Source organism: Leptinotarsa decemlineata, unplaced genomic scaffold, assembly GCF_025532065.1.
Source record: "Leptinotarsa decemlineata unplaced genomic scaffold, Ldec_3_MD MMD2_tig00004067_RagTag_RagTag, whole genome shotgun sequence".
In the NCBI taxonomy this organism is placed as follows: Eukaryota; Metazoa; Arthropoda; class Insecta; order Coleoptera; family Chrysomelidae; genus Leptinotarsa; species Leptinotarsa decemlineata.
In genome coordinates this window covers 339,939-352,054 of record NW_027412602.1, presented here as the reverse complement: position 1 = coordinate 352,054, position 12,116 = coordinate 339,939, and the positions used below count along the sequence as shown (strand labels likewise).

Genomic DNA, 12,116 nt, shown 5'->3' with positions numbered 1-12,116 from the left:
AGTTGAATATATTCGATGAACCAGTGCTCGATCATTCTCTCATAAGTTTATATGAGCACACATATGAGCCCTACGGATCACCCCTATTTAGGAATTTGGATGAAATTAGAATTGCAATCAATAATCAAAATGTTATACTAGATATAGCCGAGAGCTTCATTTACATAGAAGGGAAATTCACCCCGAAAGATGTAGCGAAAACATGCTATCTCTCGAATAATGCAATTGCATTTCTCTTTGATGAAATTAATTACGAAATGAGTGGTGAACAAGTAGCTGTTGTTAAGAAACCTGTGATAACATCTACAATGAAAACCATGATATCATCTGGACAATCACATGCTAACACATTATTGACATCTGGCTGGGGACTTTCACAATTGAAACAAGATATCTTGGATACAAACAGTCATGTTTTCAGTGGAAAACTACCACTGAAATATTTGTTGGGTTTTGCTGAAGATTACAACAGAAGTATCTTGAATGCCAAACAGGAATTGATTTTGATTATCGCTCGATCATTCAAAAACTCATATATAGGTGAGGTTGACGCTGATTTGGAAATAAATAAAATCGAATGGGAAATGAGACATATTGTACCAAATGATAAACACAAGTTCAAACTTTTGAGTGGAATAAACAAAAGCCGGCTGAATGCCAAAATAAAGTTGGCTTATCACATGTGGGACCTCTATGAACCACCATCATTACGTAGGACTTCTTCAGACATATGGGCCATCAAAACAACTGCCTCTCTGGAAACTCCTCGTTTTGTCATCATCGCATTCCAAAGTACTACCACATTTGAAGATAGAACACAGGATAATACAAAATTCACAACTGCTGATATCAATAGTATTCGGGTATACTTGAATTCTGAAGTTTATCCATATGAGGGTTGGATTTTGAATTTCGATAAAAAAACTTGATGCTCCTGCCTAATATGCTTTTGAGAGTTTCCAGCGAAGTTATTATGATAGAGATATGAGTGAACCTCTGATAGACATTGGACAATTTAGAGAGAATCCACTATTCGTCATCGATTGTTGCCATCAACCGAATGCAACAAAATCATCAACTATTGATATAAAGATTGAGTTTGAGACGAGGAAGACCAAGTTTCCAGACAACACTAAAGTATATGCATTAATTTTGCATGATACAGTTTCATTGGACGGTTCAGTTCACAGCAGATATTGACACTCTTTAAATTATTGATACTATTTCATTTTTCCACTCTATCATGTACTGTTTTATGATTTTTTTTTCATTTGTAACTGACCTATATCATGTTTTGTAATTTTCTTCCTGATTCATATATATCATATTTATTGTTTTGTAATCATTTTCTATTGTATATAATAGGATTTAAATAAATAAAACATGAAAATGATACAAAGAGTTTTATTTGACATTATTTATGATTTACAGGACTATCTAAAATAACTTCTTCCTCATAGTCATCATTTTCGCGACCATCTTCAATTTCCTCTCGATTTTCATCATTCAATTCAAAGTGATGAATAATCCATTCTGGCAAGTATGGTTGGAGGCTATACAGGAATCTTCTCAGGTTCAGTTCAATCATAACCTCACAAAGTGCCCACAGTTCCATTTCATTATCCAAAAATTTGTTACAAACTTCTGCACTACTCCGATAGTTCTCAGCATCACGAAGACATCATTCAATTTGTTTTTCATCATAGCATACACTCATATCATAAACGCTTGCATGTTCGGCTCCATCACCCAACACCTTCAATTTAGACGACAAATGTTGAACCGATGATTTGAGATCTACAACATCGATCCAATCTTGACTTGCATACTGCATCCACATTTTTGAATGGCGGAACTGAAATCGAATAAAAAAAACAATAAGCAACCTCCAACTTGTTTCCATGATATTATACTCACATTCCCATTTTACTTGTAGTTACAAAGTGAGTGTATTCAAGTAAGTTAGTAATGTTTATATTTCCATATAATTATCATCTAATATATGAATATTATCAAAACAAAAAGAAATTCACTATAATTACTATTATTATTCAATCATATTGAATTTGACTATTTGACTTATAATTGAAATGAAAACACTAATGAACTTCAGCATTAGTTAATTCATAAATACAATAGTAGATACATTCGAACCATATTTGATTCATCAATCCAAGAATTTTGTTCGCTAGGAAGGCCTAACCACTTTTTTCTTTTCTTCAATACCTTCTCAATCAGATATACGTCAGGATTTTTGGTTCGTAATAACTCTTCTTCGTAAAAACATCCTCTAATAGGTTGTTCATTCATATCTTCAAGATTGTAGGTCGTGGGGGTGGTTTTATTGATTTTGATAATTTTGAAGAGCTCCGTGGGAAAGTTCGCAGTGTAAGACTTTTCAAAAATATTTTTGTACTTGCTTATACGTACATTATCATTCAATTGGAATTCGGGTTTACTTTGTTTTCCTCCAATTCCTTTGATACTTTTGAATTTCAATTTTGTTGTTGAATCAACATTGATGGGTGCCATACCTATTGTACGATGAACTTTATTGTTATATGTACTAGTTTTAGTTGGAAGAATATCAAGCCATTTGTGGTGACCTCCCATCGAAAATTCCTTGTAGAGCCATGCCTTTATTGTACGAGTCACTCTTTCTGCTATAGCCGCCTTCTTTATGCTAAATGTTGAATAATGATTGATATTATATTCTCGCATGAGAGATGAGAAGCTTCTATTGAAAAATTCTTTCCCTTGGTCGCTTTGTATATGTTTGGGGGAAAATTTGGCTTCCTTCAGTACATGTTTCATTGCATAAGTTATTGTACAACCTGTTTCATCTTTAACTGCTACAGTCCCAAATATTTTGAGTAACAATCAATCACTTCAAGTATATATCAGTATCCTTTATTACTTTTTGCATATGGTTGTAGTTGAGCTAGATCTATTTGCCATAGATCTGCAAAACCTCTGATGGTGGTTATTTTCCTACAAAAATACGTACTATAATTACTATTATCATCCAATCATATTGAATTTGACTAGAGTTCACGTTTTCATACCAGCAAAACATTGTGGGCTGTGACCTTAACAAATTCACTATAAATAATTACACTTATTATTCAATCATATTGAATTCGACTAGAGATCGCGTTTTCATGCCAGCAAAACTTTGTGGGCTCTGTCCTAAATACGTCATCGTATATTTACCACCCGATGAATTGATACAAGTTATATCATCATCACTGAATTGCAACGAAATACGTTTTGGTAGCCATGTTTTGAATAATTTATCATTGCTCACATCTTTCAAAGTTAATAAAATTGATTTCCCAAATCATGTAGAATGAGTTGATATATTTTTAATTATGTACACTTCATCAATTGGCAATGATGATAAGGCCTTTTGCTCTAGTTTTTCAACCTCCTGTACAATCAAATTATTAATTTTATTCAAATCTACTTTTGAAAAGGACATGATGAAAATATGTATGAAAATATAAACAATTTCCAACAGACAGATACACTCACCGTCTTCCTTCTACTACGAACTGAATAACACTCTACCAATTGCTAACTGCTGCAGATATATTCGTCTACTGATTTCATAGTGTGCCAGGCATTTCTTCCATATTAAACAGTGCGAGTCACCCCCACCATGAAATCGTGAAAAGTTTACATTGCTAGCTGTTACCTAGAGATGCCTGACGTCACAGTCAAGCCCACCTCCCAACTGGATGCGATAACAGATGTCGATACGAATAGGCAGTGGTCGTTGCGCTCTCGTAGAGGGTAGACGTTAGGCAGACAGTCCTCGGACGCTTGCGTGTCACCATCGATAACGAGGCTAGAGCGATACGTTACGTCACAGTCTTTCCTGTATCGAGAGAGGTGAGGGCACACCGATGAATACGCATTACTCAGCCACACGTCGTGGAGTGAACATCTTGCTCTCTTACCGTTGAACGGACCGTTGAACGGTTGTTGCTGTGACGTCACATCACTACTAACTTGGTGGGCTCACACCGATGTAACAGTCATTACTTGAAGGATCTTCGAAGTATACAGATGTATGTTTGTACATAGACAAGCACATGATGAAACCCTGTATCGTGCATTCTCACACACACACACCAATCAAATGTAATCACGTCACTATGTCACACACACACACACACAAAATCTCATATGAAAAAAATTCTGAACGATCCATGCACCAGATCCTTCAAGGTCACATCGCCTTGATGTTACTAAACAACAACAAAAAAAAAGCAATTAATACGTCATAGTGGTGGGGGGAGGCCCAGAACCGGCTGTAATCTTCTACTTTTCTCCTACCCTTTAACCTAGTACGATGTCATCTCTGGATAATTTAATAGCCATGCTGCTGTTCAATAGTACAATGCATTCTTATCTTGTATTTCCATTCGATTTTTCAGTTACATTGAAAATTCTCAGGTTAGTTCTTCTCTAAATTTGATCAATCTTTGGTTTTTCTCAATGTACATTTTCTTGATTATAGTTTTCAAATCATTGGTTTTTTTGATCATGTGCATCTTTAAGAGTTAACATCTCACCCTATAGGGTGTATACAACGATGAGAGTTATTAAATTTTGGATAATTTCTTGTCTACAGTTTTTATTAACGGTTCTGATACGTTTTTAATCACTGATTTTATAAATGTCTCGCTGTTTAAGCATTTAGTGATGGCTTGATTTATGAATGAAGTAAATAGTGGAATGACTGTAATTTTTTAGTATATAAATTGAACCATAAGTAGTAGTATTTCATTGACCTATTGAATACAGTTCTTAATTTAAGAGTGTGGTCTAATTTAACGAAAAAAGAGGTGTAAAGGTATTTTTGGAGAAAATGTGAGCTTATCTATCATTGGTATAGGGGAAAACTGTAAAAAAGACTTCGTTTCGAACGCTGGCATCAGCATAGCTTCAAATTTTCATTTCAATGTTGAAAATTATGAAGCGGGTATGAAGTGGGGGACAGTTGCTAATTAATCAAGAAAACTGGGATAAATGATTATTTGCGCCGAAATAAAAGTATTCTTGGCCATATTATCGAAATGAATCGTAATTCGTCATTCTGCGAATACAAAAAATATTCATGTCATTATCACCAGAACTTTAACGAAATCCTGAAAACTCGCGGATATAGCTGAAGAGACTTTTACAAAGTCATTACAACTTGAAATACACTATCAGAGGTAGGCTGATTTATTGATTTTATTCAATTTGTTGAAATCATTGAATTGGCCATACCTATTCGATAAGGATTAAGTGGTGCAGGGTTTTTGTATTTAGATTGAAAGCTATAATTGATGAAATGGTTCAAATATATGCCAAATATTTGACTTATTTTTGACTAATGACAATAAAATGTCGAAAATCAAGACTACTAACAATCAAATATAAAACCAGGCTATGCTCGGCTCTCAATTGAAATATTGTGAGTACAATATATTTTCCTCCTGAGAATGTATTTCATTGAAGGTGGAGTAGATATATCACGTGACATTCCTGAAGAGATTGCGAATAGCTTAATTCAGATGGCTCGGACAGTAATTAAATGACATACACAAAACACGAATCTAATGACTAGTGTTGTCAATGTCGAAGAACCTCAATTGTACAGGTGTAGAAAAAGAAAACTTTTCAGTTCATCCCGATAAGGTACTGTGTGGTATCAAAGTATTTTTGACCAAAAAATGTTCTATTTATCAGAAACTTGCCGTATTCAATGATAATCATGACTATTCAGAGGATTAAAATACTTTCGTTTAATATTTGTTCAACTTATTTAGGAACACTGTAGTAAAACGACTCATGAGGAAAACATGTATTAGCAAATTACTCTTTCAGTTCGGTGAAGAAGAGTGTAGTAGGTAGACAAAATAATAATGAAATTTATGTTCACTTACATGACTGAATTTCGCCGAAGAGAGTAATCTCGAGTAATAACTTCTTTCTTTACTTGCTTAGAAAATCTGAAACAGAAATGAATATGATAAAATTGGATTATAAAAAAAGTCTATTGATTATACAAACTGAAACGGTTGTTTCTAGGTGGGTTAAGTGTAATGAGATTTAGACGCATTATTCTATAATGATCTTGACATCTTGATTTTAAATCTCCTTTATCTAGTTTTACTGCTTCGATTATCATTCAAAAATACAATCTATGCTATTTTATTACATAAAATATACCAGTGATAAAAGTGTCCTGTTCTCTACTTTTAATCAAACTTATATAATATTAAAAAATTTATATTCTATCAATGAAGGATCTGAACATGTATTGAAGACAGAAGATATTGATCAAAAATGAACTAGTGGGGTTGAATAATATATAGAAACTTTTGTCCTTTTTTTTAATAACAAAACACAAGCACTTCAGGAAAATCTTCAAGTGCTCTTAGATCGGTGCCTGTGCGAAAGAAGTGATTCACATTGGATTTGAATCGCTGGAAATAAATCCATATGGAAAAACGTTTATTCCACATTAACGCCGTTCTATAAATGAAAGAGTTCTTAAACAGTGAAGTTCGAGGTGAACTGAGTTGAACCTCAAAACGATAAGCAGCCACAGTCCGTCGTGTATTCCTGATATGTACCGCTTGGTGTAATCAAATGTACCAAGTCACTTGAACACTTCCCGTGAAAGTATCCCAAGAAGAGAGAAAAATCTTTTCTTCGATGTTCCAGACTGTTAAGGTCGCAAGTGATGTTGCGTCTCCAATCAGGCGGATGGCTCTTTTCTGGATAGAATCCAGCAGTTTCAGGGTATGTATGGGGGCGGAGCTCCATACATGAGAACATGAGGTCTGATCTCAGTTTCATAAAGCATCAAAAGTTGTTGAGGTGTATGCAGTTTTCTGGTTGGGAACAGTGTTGCAAGCTTTTGAGAAGCAGCCTCTGCAATTTCAACGACATGATTGTGCCAAGACATATTGGTGTCTATTTTAACTCCCCAACAAACTTATTGAAGCAGAAAGCGATATTGTCTGACCTGACATTGTTATTTATATCTTTTTGGAGAAAACCGATGCCTGGGTTTTTGTGACATTGAATTTAATTTGGTACATTTCACCCCAATTCGAAATTACTTCTAGATGCTCATTGATATATTCAACCTCCTGCTGCCGGTGAAGATGTGCATACGCAACCGATGTCCTGGAATATAAATATAATGACGAGACAAGTGTGTTGTCGTCAGCAAAGCAATATATTAGATCCTTGGTTTATTCCAATAAGTCGTTGATATACTATAAAAAAAGGTTGGCGATAATATAGATCCCTGGGGAACAAGAGCGTTGATGGTGAAAGTATTCGAGAGATATCTATCGACGGCCTCTTGCAGGAACTTTCTTTCAGGAAGCTGAAGTGCCATACATAAAAGAGATCCGAAATGCCATAGCATCAAAATTTGGCCAGGAAACCCTCATGTCACACACGGTGAAAGGCCTTATGAATATCAAGCGCAACAACTCTTGACTCTTCATGTTTCTCGATTGCATTATTCCAAATATGGGTCGCCTGTTGATCCATGTTTCCGAAAGCCATATTGATGATCGCTCAAGCCTTTCAAATATTTGAGGATATGTTGGTTACGGCTTTCTCCATGATTTTTGATATCACTGAGAGCAAAGCGACTGGTCTATAGTTATTTGGAAGAGTTTTTGCCTTTTTTGGGAATAGGCTGAACGCGAGCAATCTTCCAACAAGTAGGAAAAACCGTTTTTTTGTAAGACAGGTTGAAAAGTCTGAAAAATACTAGTGCGAGTTCATTTGCGCACCTTTTGAATACGATGATTTCATCAGGACCAGATGCCTTGTTGACCTTGGAGCTGTTTCAAAATTCGCCTGACTAGACGCTGTCGAAAAGTAATTTCGAGTGCGGGAATAGTGGGTGGTGCCTTTCCCAGAAAATCGACTGTGAAGTGGGACGCGAATTATTCAGCTAGTAGATTTGCTTTTTCTATGGCTGTTGTTGCAATTGAACCATCCGCTTGTGTTAGTGGTGGAATTTTGGATTTTGTAAAGTTCTGATTAACAGCTTTAGCTACCGACCAGAAACATCCAGACCCGTTGGGATTGGCAATCAGTTTATCCATAATTCTCTGATTGTAAAGTTCTTTGCTTTGAGTTATCCTCAGTTCGCAGTTGTTGCGAGCATTAACAAACCTATTTTGGTTTTTGACACGAGATTTCTGGAGGCGAAAGTTTGCTCACAATTTTTGTTGAACCAAGGTTTGCCATCAGAACGTCCTTTCCTTGGGAAAGGAATGTATGCATCCATGGATGATAGAATAACTTCCATGACTTCAGCAGCGCAAGTTATTGTTTCTTTAGAGCTGAAACAAACAGGTGAAATTTCGGAAATGGTCTTGAAAATCCCCCCAATGTCAAACGTTGCACGAATTAGATAGATCATTTCCCAACATATATCGGTAATTGACACTGAAATGAGTTTGTGGTCAGAAAATCCCAATGGAGACCTAACGGTAACTGTGTAAATTCCTAGAACGCAAAATTAACGAAGACCCAAGTGCATTTTGGATTTTCATGCAGAACAAAAGAGGTAACTCGAAAATTCTAAATGCATCGAATATGGCTACCGGATATGCACTTTTCGCGGTATTCAATTTTCAAAATATAACTGATGAAAAAATAACATTTGCTAAAAACGTAATTAATGGATGACACTGTACGTAAGAACAAATGCAGATAGGGCTTTTATCAGCTACGTTGAAGTCATTCGAGTCTTAGACTGATTCAATAGAACTGGCCGATACTTAATGAAAATCCATATTGAAAAACTAATTAATACAGTTTACGCTATACAATAGCTTCCTCAAGCATAATCTGCTTGAGGAAGCTATTGTATAGCAAAAGAAGTGTCACGGTTTTTGTAAAACGCTTTATAGTGAAAATCGTACAATAAACTGTATCAATTAATTGTTCTTAGGCATCTGTCGGATACAATCCGATGTTCATCGGGGTATTAGTAGATGAACAACACCGATGCGAACGGACTTCGAAGTCGTGCGTCGCTGGTAAGTATTTCAGAAAGAAACTTTAGTGAGTGGAAGAGAGAAACGTGTGACGTCATCGACGCAGGATGAAACGAGTATCGTAGGGATTCAAGCATGGAACTCGACCCCCTTGTTACTCCGCATCACCGATCGGCCCCTCTTGAGACTCCGCATCACCTTTGTCACGTTCCAGTCACGTGATTCTAATTAAAAAGAGGTTATAGTTATGAGACTCGAACTAAGGACATCCGCGTGGTATTGATATTGGAAGTAACTGCGAATGATGGGTATTTAAAGCGTAAGTTTTGTCGGGACCGAATTCGACTCATTTATATACTTGACAGCATTTTTTTGATTTTCGTAGAATGTTAGGGAAGTTGTAATCATCATTATCATGTTGAAGATAGGAAAATATACGTAGATTTGGAAAATAATTAATATTTCATGTAAAGATGTGTATGTGTGTGTAAGAGCGAGAGATGCTTGTAATCAAGGCAAAGATGGTATCGATGTTTTACGTTCCTATCGCAAGCAGGTGTTGTAAAATAAATCGTCGTTTAATGTAATGTAGCGTTGCCGGTTTGAAAATGAAGGATTAGGAATACGACTGTGTACGAGATGTCTCAAAATACATCATTAAAAGAAAAAACATGGCGTCGAAGTGTACAGGGTACGTCAAAATATATCTAAGAAAGAACATGTCAGTTTAACAGAAGTCTAACATTCTAACATGCCAAAAGGGCACTAATTCTCGTATCTTTATTAACCAGGTTGAAATCATCAGGAGAAAGATGACACCCAAAAGTGTCGAGGGGTTGCGCGTTGTGGACTCAACGTGAGGGCAACGGGGGAGCGAAGTATTCGACAATGACATTTTGCATAAGTTTCGACCGTTTTTGTGTGCGTTTTCGACTGTTTTTCGTGCGTTTTCGACCGTTTTCGATCGTTTTGCGTGCGACCGTTTTGTGTGCGATCTTTTTTTGTCTGTTTCCGATCGTTTTTCGTGCGTTGTCGACCGTTTTGCATACTTTTTTTTTTGTAGGGGTATATTATTATTAGGCGATGAGGTTAGATGAAAAGAAGAAATGATTTTGAATAGACATTTATTATACATTTTTATTTCGGTAATATATCACAAAGCCATTTGAATAAAATATCTATGTTTCGAAGACTGCAATTGTAGTTGGTTCGGTTGCGAATGTGATACATACACGGTGAGACACCTTCGTTGTTGTCGAATGTGGGAACCATCCATGTTGTATTGTCATAGTCCTCTAAATTCACAACGCGTGTAGATATATACAACTCGTGAATTTTTTCAGTTAAAAAGTCATGTTTCTGATATTCCCGCACATGAATGACATCGACACCTTTTGGATTTTCCATGAGGATGGCATCCAATTGATTATATTCCACAAAGCCAGAGGAATACCTCAATCCGTGAATGTTTCGCTTCAAGTAACAGGCGGTACGGCGATCTTCTTAACTCAAACAGGAAAATGATGAGTTTGGCAGCAGTAAATAGTTACTACACTGAATAATAATCCTAATGGCTATTTCTTTAGGATGCAATTTTTGCTCGACGATGAAGCCTTGAATATCTACAACAGCTATTCTCATGTTGACTCTTCGATTGATACTGAAGCGAAATCACATGTTCAGCTCCATTTTTCAATAATTTCGCTGAGTGAAAGATGTTATATGACAGTGTCGTGCACAATGATGCAATAGGCTCTAGTATTTTGAGGAAATCCCTCGGATGCTTCGATTTCAAGTTTTACATCAACACTGTAACTTTTGATGCTCTCATCTCTTCTGAAACAATCGGTGACAAAGAGAGCTTTGTCCGTAAAGACGGTGGAAGTGAGAAGAGGATTATGTTGATTAGTCAATTTGTAGCTGAGTCCAAATTGTGAGTAGTTGAAATGAGCTTGCGAATAATTTCCCTTTGCAAAATTCAAATGCATATTTTCCTTGGGGTAATTCTCACCGTTTAGAGTGAGCGTTATATTGGTGATATTCAAATGATTGAATATTGTTGGATCATTGTTTAGTGTAGTCACGATTTTTTTGGAAACATACAATCACATAGCGAGGGTTTTCCAGGAACGAGGAAGTCTTGAAGGCCCATATTTCATTTTTTGCACTTTGTGTGAGAGCAGGCAGCATATGAAGTTTCCATTTTCAGAATTGTATGAGAATAGGAGTGTCCGCTTGGATAGCTTTCAAAAGTTGCAATTCAATTTGATCGTGCGGAAAGATTCGTTCAACTTTCAGTTCGATATTTTCAATTTCCAATTTAACTTCCGTTTTCAGTGTTAGTGCAGTTGCTATCATCTCCAGCTCGTACTGATCGAATGGTATGTTTACCGTAGGAAACGCCCTGATAATCATTGAAGATATTCAAAAAAATGCTTGATGAGTATGAGCATGTTGAATGTTAGATGAGTTGTGTTGATGACGCCTGTATTGTTGGGAAAAGTCCAACCGGAGGTGCTCAAGTGTTTAATATCTTCGTCGGTGTAGATGAGAAAGCCTGTAGCAGTACTAAAAATTCCAAGTTCACGAACTGCTTCCATTTCCTTACCACTCTGCTCATAACTAGCAGATTGAAACATGAAAGCGCCAGCATTGTTTACGAATGACACCTTACCGTCCCCTTTGGTCTTCTCAACTTTTCCACTAATGAACAGCAGACTATCGTACAAAGCATCGTAGGCATCGGATTGACTGTTGATTTCAATAACATCGTTGTTGCGAAAAAACTTGACATAAGGATAGTAGGTACGCCCCTCTACTTTTTGTGTGGACTCATCGATTTGCGGTTTTCGGAAAATGTTGAACACTTGATTGGACAATATGATAACCAAGAGATTCCAGAAACAATTCATTTTCCGTTATCAATAGTTGTCGACTAGTCAAGGTCTTGGTGTATGGAGGTGAATTATTTTTATAGATAGTCGGCACCATACTTCCGCTTCAACTCCAAACGAATTATTATTTTTTCGTTTCGGAAATCAATGAGTCTAGAATGTTGCTCGAGCACTCGCAGCGTAATATTGT

At 36.3% G+C, this 12,116-nt stretch overlaps 1 protein-coding gene across 1 annotated transcript in view; it reads right to left on the bottom strand.

Annotated features, from left to right (window-relative positions):
* LOC111513686 (uncharacterized) overlaps positions 1-6,008 on the bottom strand; it is a 436,986-nt gene extending 430,978 nt beyond the window's left edge. Inside the window, exon 1 of the mRNA XM_074178545.1 lies at positions 5,940-6,008. The gene's annotated coding sequence lies outside the window, so the exon portion shown is untranslated. The remainder of the gene's footprint in view (positions 1-5,939) is intronic.
* Positions 6,009-12,116: the final 6,108 nt, after the last annotated feature.